Genomic DNA, 8,054 nt, shown 5'->3' with positions numbered 1-8,054 from the left:
TTTTGAAAAATTATGCAAGGGACAAACTTTAAAATATTTATCTCATTTATTTTTATTTTTTATTATTTCAACTTTTATTTCCAATTCAGAGAGTACTTGTGCAAGTATGTTTGCTGGGTATATTGTGTGTTGCTGAGGTTTGGGGTACAATTGATCCAGTCACCCAGGTAGTGATCTTAGTTCTCAATAGTTAGTTTTTTAATCCTTGCCCCCATACTTTTCTCCTCCTTCTAGTAGTCCTCATTGACTATTGTTGCCATCTGTATGTTCATGAGTACACAATGTTTGGCTTCCACTTATAAGTGAGAATATGTTTTGTTTGATTTTCTGTTTCTGTGATAATTTGCTTAGGATAATGGCTTCCAGTGACATCCATGTTGCTGCAAAGGACATGATTCTGTTATTTTTATGGCTGCATAGTATTTCATGGTATATATCTGCCACATTTTCTTTATCCAATCTAGTATTCATGAGCACCTGGGTGGATTCCATGCCTTGGATATTATTAACACTGCTGTGAGAAACATATAAGTGCATGTACATGTGACTTTTTGGTAGAATGATTTATTTTCTTTTGCATGTATAACCAGTAACAGAATAGCTGGGTCAAATGGTAGTTCTAAGTTATCTGATGTATCTCTAAACTGTTTTCCACAGTGGCTAAACTAATTTACATTTCCATCAACAGTGTATAAGCATTCCCTTTTCTCTGCAGTTTTGCCATCACCTTTTAATTTTTGACTTTTTAGTAATAGCCATTCTGACTGATGTGAGATGGCGTCTCATTGTGATTTTGATCAACATTTCTCTGATAGTGATGTTGAGCATTTTTCATGTTTGCTGACTGCTTGAATGCCTTCTTTTGAGAAGTGTCTGTTCATGTCTTTTGCCCACTTTTGAATGGAATTATTATTTGCTTTTTGCTTGTTGCATCTTCAACTTCCTTATAGATTCTGGATATTAGACCTTTGACAGATGCATAGATTGCAAATATTTTTCCCCCTTGTGTAGGCTGTTTACTCTTTTGATAGTTTCTTTTGCTGTGCAAAAGCTCTTTAGTTTAATTAAGTATCACTTGTCAATTTTCGTTTTGGTTGCAGTTGCTTTTGAGAACTTAGTCATAAATTTTTTCCTAAGGCCAATGTCTAGAATGTTATTTCCTAGATTTTCTTCTAGAATTCTTATATTCTGAGGTCTTACATTTAAATGTTTAATCTATCTTGAGTTAGTTTTTGTATATGGTAAAAAGGGTCCAGTTTCATTCTTCTGCGTCTGGCTAGCCAGCTACCCCAACACCTTTTATTGAATAGGGAGTGCTTTCTGTATTGCTTATTTTTCTCGACTTTGTCAAAGATCAGATGGCTATAGGTGTGCAGCTTTATTTCTGGGTTGTCTATTCTGTTCCTGTGGCCTATATGTCTGTTTTTGTACCAGTATCATGCTGTTTGGGGTAGACTTATGGTATAGTTTGAAGGGGGGTAATGTGAAGACTCTGGCTTTGTTCTTTTTGGTTAAGATTGTTTTGGCTATTCAGTCTCCTTTTTAGTTGCGTATGAATTTTAGGACAATATTTTTCTAATTCTGTAAAAAATACATGTGTAGTTTGATAGGAATAGCATTGAATCTGTAGATTATTTTGAGCAATATGTCCATTTTGACAATATTTATTCTTCCAATCCATGAGCATAGGTTTTTCTCATTCATTTGTGTCATCTATGATTTCTTTCAGCAGTGTTTTGTAGTTCTCCTTGTAGAGATCTTTCACCTACTTGGTTAAATATATTCCTAGGTATGAGTTTTTGTGTTTTCTGTAAATGAGATTGTATTCTTCGTTTAGCTTTCATCATGAACATTATTGGTGTATAGAAATGCTACTGATTTTTGTACATCGACTTTGTATCCTGACACATTACTAGAAGTTTTTCTTTTTTTTTTCAGTTTCAGGAGTCTTTTGGCAAAAGCTTCAGAGTTTTCTAGGTACAGAATTATATCATCAGCAAAGAGAAATAGTTTAACTTTTTATTTTCCAATTTAAATGCCTTTTATTTCTATCTCCTTACTGATTGCAATTGCTAGGATTTGCTCTAGTTTAGTTTTCAAGGATTATCATTCTGACTAATCTAAAATATATTCTTAGAAACAAAGATGATTTAAAAATTTACCTTTTATGAAGGAAACACAGATTTTGCTATGTATTAAGATTTTCTACACGGTTCAGTTCATTCAAAACTTATTTATTTTATGTACAATGATAACATAAGCAAAAATTGAGGCAAGAATATTAGTCATAGATCTGAAGTTCAATGGGATATCAGAATTTACAGAACTTTCCAGTGACTTGGGGTCATCATCTATAAAGATGTTTTAAATTTCATTAAGAGATAATTATTATAGTATATTTCTCATAAGGTAGAAAACAAATATTCTACGTTGGATTGCTTGCTGTATTCTATCACTTGACCTGGTTTAATTGTTATACATGTATTAGTGTTTTACTCCATTCCACTGGCTTCATTAGCATATCTTTGAAAAAACTATGTGATGTTATCATGATAGAATAATCAAAGTTGAATAGTACTTTTGCCTGCAGCTTGAGAGACTCATTTAACAAAAAGAATTATGTGGATTTCAAGTAATAATAAATAATATAATAGAGTCAACCCCATTAGTTTTGAATTCATTCTAAAGAGTAAAATAATAAATGTTTTTGTTTTAATTTTATTTATTTATTTTTTCAGATGGAATCTCCCTTTGTCACCCAGGCTGGAGTGCAGTGGCACAATCTAGGTTCACTGTAACTACTGCCTCCTGGGTTCAAGTGATTCTCCTGCCTTAGCCTCTGAGTAGCTAGGATTACAGGCATGTGCCACCATGCCCAGCTAATTTTTGTATTTTTAGTAGAGATGTGGTTTCACCACGTTGGCCAGGCTGGTCTCGAACTCCTGACATCAGGTGATCTGCCCACCTCTGCCTCCCAAAGTGCTGAGATGACAGGCATGAGCCACCACGCTTGGCCAATTTTAATTTTTAAATTATAAATTTATACGTATTATATTGTATACATTTATGGGGTACAAAGAGATGTTATGATATATGAATAAAATGTGAAATAACTACGTCAAGCTAATTAACATATTTATCACTTCAGCTACTTATCTTTTTTTGTGGTGAGAACATTTGAAATGTATACTCTTGTTGATTTTCAAATATATAATACAGTCAGCAGAGTAAACAGACAACCTACAGAGTGGGAGAAAATCTTCACAATCTATACTCTGACAAAGGACTAATATCCAGAATATACAATAAACTCAAACAAATAGGTAAGAAAAACCAAACAATCCCTTCAAAAACTGGGCCAAGGAAATGAATAGAGAATTCTCAAAAGAAGATATACAAATGGCCAACAAACATATGAAAAAATGCTCAACATCACTAATGATCAGGAAAATGCAAGTCAAAACCACAATGGGATACCACCTTACTCCTGCAAGCATGGCCATAATAAAAAAAATCAAAAAACAATAGATGTTGGAATGGATATGGTGATCAGGGAACACTTTTGTACTGCCGGTGGGAATTAAGCTAGTATAGCCGCTATGGAAAATAGTGTGGATATTCCTTAAAGAACTAAAAGTAGAACTACCATTTAATCCAGCAGCCCTACTACTGGGTATCTACCCTGACTGTATTAGGTCAGAGGAAAAGAAGTCATTATATGAAAAAGATACCTGCGCATGCATGTTTCCAGCTGCACAATTCACAATTGCAAAGTCATGGAACCAAGCCAAATGCCCAAAGAAACTGTGAGATATATATATATATATATATATATATATATATATATATATATGATGGAATACTACTCAGCCATAAAAAAGGAATGAATTAACAACATTTGCAGTGAACTGGATGAGATTGGAGACTATTATTCTAAGGGAAGTAACTCAGGAATGGAAAACCGTATGTTCTAACTGATATGTGGGAGCTAAGCTATGAGGATGCAAAGGCATAGGAATGATACAATGGACTCTGGAGATTTGTGGGGGAAGAGTAGGGGGAGGCGAGGGATAGAAGACTACAAATATGGTGCAGCGTATACTGCTCTGGTAATGGGTGCACCAAAATCTCACAAATCACCACTAAAGAACTTACTTATGTAACCAAAAACCACCTGTACTCCAATAACTTATGGAAAAAAATAAAATAAAATAAACAAATATACGATATATTATTTACTGTATTCACCATGCTGTGCAGTATATTTGAAAGTAAAAAAAAAAAAATAGTTATTCCTTCTAATTGAGGCTTTGTACACCTTGACCATCTCTTCATTCCTTCCACACCCCCAGGTTATGCTAACCACCATTCTATTCTCTGCATCTCTGAGTTTGATTGTTTTAGATTTTGCATATAAGTAGGAATATGCAGTATTTGTTTTTCTGTGCCTCGTTTCTTTCGCTTAGCGTAATGGTCTTTAATTTCATCCATGTTGTCAAAAATGACAAATTTATGTTCTTTTTAAAACTGAATTCTATTGTTTATATAGACCATATTTTCTTTACCCATGTATCTATTGATGAACACTTAGGTTGATTCCATAAGTTGGCTACTGTAAACAGTGCTGTAAATATGGGACAGCAGACATTTCTTTGACATACTGATCTCAAATATTTAAGGATACTCAGAAGTGGTAATACTGGATAATATGGTAATTCTATTTTTAGTTTTTTGAGGAATCTCTATACAGTTCTCCATAATGACTATATTAATTTACATTCTCATCAACATTTCTAAAAATAGCATGTAGCACTTAAAATGAACAAAAATTAATAATGCTATCCTTTAGCTTACTATACAAATCAGTCTTACAAATATTCTTTTATAAATAACATACATAGCTAAAATAATGATATTACTCAAAATTATAATTATTCTATAAATAGTCTTCTAAGCCATACTTGGGATATTATGCCATTTAATCACACTCAGGTAGAAGCTTATACAGTCATTTGAGGTGCCAAAAGAAAAAAAAATCGTATCTAGCAAGTTGTTTTTTTAAAAAAAAAAAAGCCAGTACTATATAGCAAATTGTTTATTTGAATAGTAATAATGACCTTAGAACATTGGTTATGCAATTATCAGTTAATAATGTTTGAAAATAAGAGTAAGCTTTTTCTTTTATGCTCAAGGAAAATAAAACTCCAGAGAAACAGTTTTCTTTTAATGTGGGTATGTTACTTTAACTGTTTATAAATAGTAAAGCTATTGTAATCGCCAATGGGTTCACCTTGCCCTCTGCCTAGACAAAGCCAATTTATCACTATAGGGGAGTCATTCATGCAGAGCCAGCCGTGCGGGAAACCAGAGTTTTATTATTACTCAAATTAGTCTCCCCAATTCGGAGAACAGAATTTTTAAAGATAATTTGGCTGATAGGGGCTAGGGAAATGGAAAGTGCTGATTGGTCAGGTTGGAGATAGACTCTTAGGGGGTTGAAGTGAGGTTTCTTTTGTTGTCTTCTGTTCCTGGGTGGGATGGCAGAACTGGTTGAGCCAGATTACAGGTCTGGGTGGTGTCAGCTGAGATCCATCCAGTGCAGGGTCTGCAAAATATCTCAAGCACTGATCTTAGGTTTGACAATAGTGATGTTATCCCCATGAACAATTTGGGGAGGTTCAGACTCTTGGAGCCAGAGTGTGCACGACCCCTAAACTGTAATTTCTAATCTTGTAGCTAATTTGTTAGTCCTGCAAAGGCAGACTGGTCCCCAGGTAAGAAGGGGGTCTTTTCGGGAAAGGACTTTTATCAATTTGGTTTCAGATTTAAACTATGAACTGAGTTCCTTCCCAAAGTTAGTTCGGCTTAAGCCCAGGAATGAACAAAGATAGCTTAAAAGTTAGAAGGAAGATGGAGTTGGTTAGGTCTAATTACTTTCACTGTCATAATTTTCTGTTATAATTTTGCAAAAGTGTTCTGTGTGTTTCCAGTAATTAAAATAAAAAATATACTGTATGTAATTTATTGGAGTACCACATACTGTTAAAGTTGGATGAGATTTACCACTTTTAAAATATGTAACAATAAAGAAAACGAAAACTTAATTACACCCAATACTATTTGCCAATGGATACCAAATGGCACTTCTTAACCCTAAAATTGTTTGGTGATTCATAAGTCAGTGTCTAAAAATGGACTGAATCTCTTAACCCCTGGCATTTTGGAGGTTTATTTTAATCTTTGATCTTCTGTGATTAGGATAGTGAGAAATATCTGATTCCATCCTAATGATGTTGAATCAGGGTGCCATATAGACAAGCCAATGCATTACAGAGGATATGAAATCTTATAGAAAAAAAAAGTATGTGTTCTATATTTTATACATTTAAATGTGGGTTTGAAATGAGAATTCAGAATTATACAGAAGTTTCACCTCTTAATACCTCTTAATAAATATTTATTTTGAGTAAGAATAAGCTACTATGGGAAAATTGATTTTAGAGAATACCAGGATATTATTTAATATGCTAGGAATTTTTACCATGTCTAGTTCCTTTTTGTCGCCTCTATCAGGTTTACATAAATCTTGAAACACATTTACAATAAAATATAATACTTATAAAATAAATCTTGTTTTATGGTGGTAAGTTTCGATCAATATTTTTGTTTGTTTTCTAATTTTGGAAGTTGTATTGATTCTTCTGCTATGCTGGTGGAATTGGCAATATCTCCCTGCATTTATAATCTGAGGCTGTGCTATTAGGCATGTACAAGTTTACAATTATAATTTCCTCATGCTTTATATCTTTTATTTCTTGTAGTAACCATCCTTATCCCTGATAATGTGTTAATCTTACCTTATTGTTTGATATTGATACAATTAATTTGGCTTATTTTGGTTAATATTTGACCAAAGAAGTTAGTATATCTTCTTTCATCCTTTCACTTTCATATTTATTATACTCTTACATTTTAAATACAGCTGAGAATTTGTAAAACATTCTAACCATTACTGTCTTTTAACTAGTGAGTTTAGTTCATTTAACTTTGCTGTAATTACTTTTATATGAGAACTTGTTTCTACCAAATTACCTTTGCTTTGTATTTGTCCGCTTTTTCTATGCCCTACCTTTTTGTTTTTCTTGTTTCTTGCTTTTTAAGCATTGGGATTTGTTTGTGAATTCTATTACTTAACCTCTGCCAATTTTCAAGTTGTACACTCATTGTTACTCTTCCCATACTTTTCCTTAAAATGTGACAATGCATAGGTAACAAAATTTTCAGTAAGTATCTTATCCCCACCAAAAAGTGCATAAACATTAGAATGCTTTAAAAAGTAATTACTTTTTCCAGTTTACAGGGTTTGTTTTTTTTTAGTATTTCAGCTTTCCTTTGCTTCCAATGACTTATTGGAGGTCACCCTTACTTTTGGCAACAAAACCTACATTTTACTCAAAATCTAGAAATTTTGTAGCAGAGTTCTGGGCCATATTGTCCAAAAAAGAAGTTGTAGGAAATTATAAGAATTAATAATTCAAGTTATCCTACTGAGAAGTACATTTTTCAAATACACTCATTCAAAACAATTGTCTAAGAAATGAATAATCTTTATATTCAAAGTAAATATAAAGCAAAAACAAAAGAAAATAATTTAGATTTCTTTGAAATCATTTTGGTCTGCTTTAGAACAAGAATATTGAATCTGGTATATTATGAAATGATGTTCAGGGTAAAGGATAAACATGATTTAGCAGAGGCTTGCTTCGTATTTAGATGACAGAAGAGATTTTTATTTTATTAAGTGTGGACTTATACATTTTGGCATTTGATATATATCACTTAAAAGAAATCTATCATTAGGAATGAATAAACTAAATGACATTATATAGGGATTCCCTTCCATTTTCTGTACCTTTTCCTAAATTCCTTTACTCGGCAATTCTTGACTCAAGTAAACTGATATGTAAGGGAAATAACTAAGGACTTTTCTTTTTACTTAAATTTTAAAAATGATTATTTTCATCTTTTTCATCATTCTGTCCTAGGCCCTTAAG

Source organism: Symphalangus syndactylus, chromosome X, assembly GCF_028878055.3.
Source record: "Symphalangus syndactylus isolate Jambi chromosome X, NHGRI_mSymSyn1-v2.1_pri, whole genome shotgun sequence".
NCBI lineage: Eukaryota > Metazoa > Chordata > Mammalia > Primates > Hylobatidae > Symphalangus > Symphalangus syndactylus.
This window is presented reverse-complemented; position numbering follows the sequence as displayed.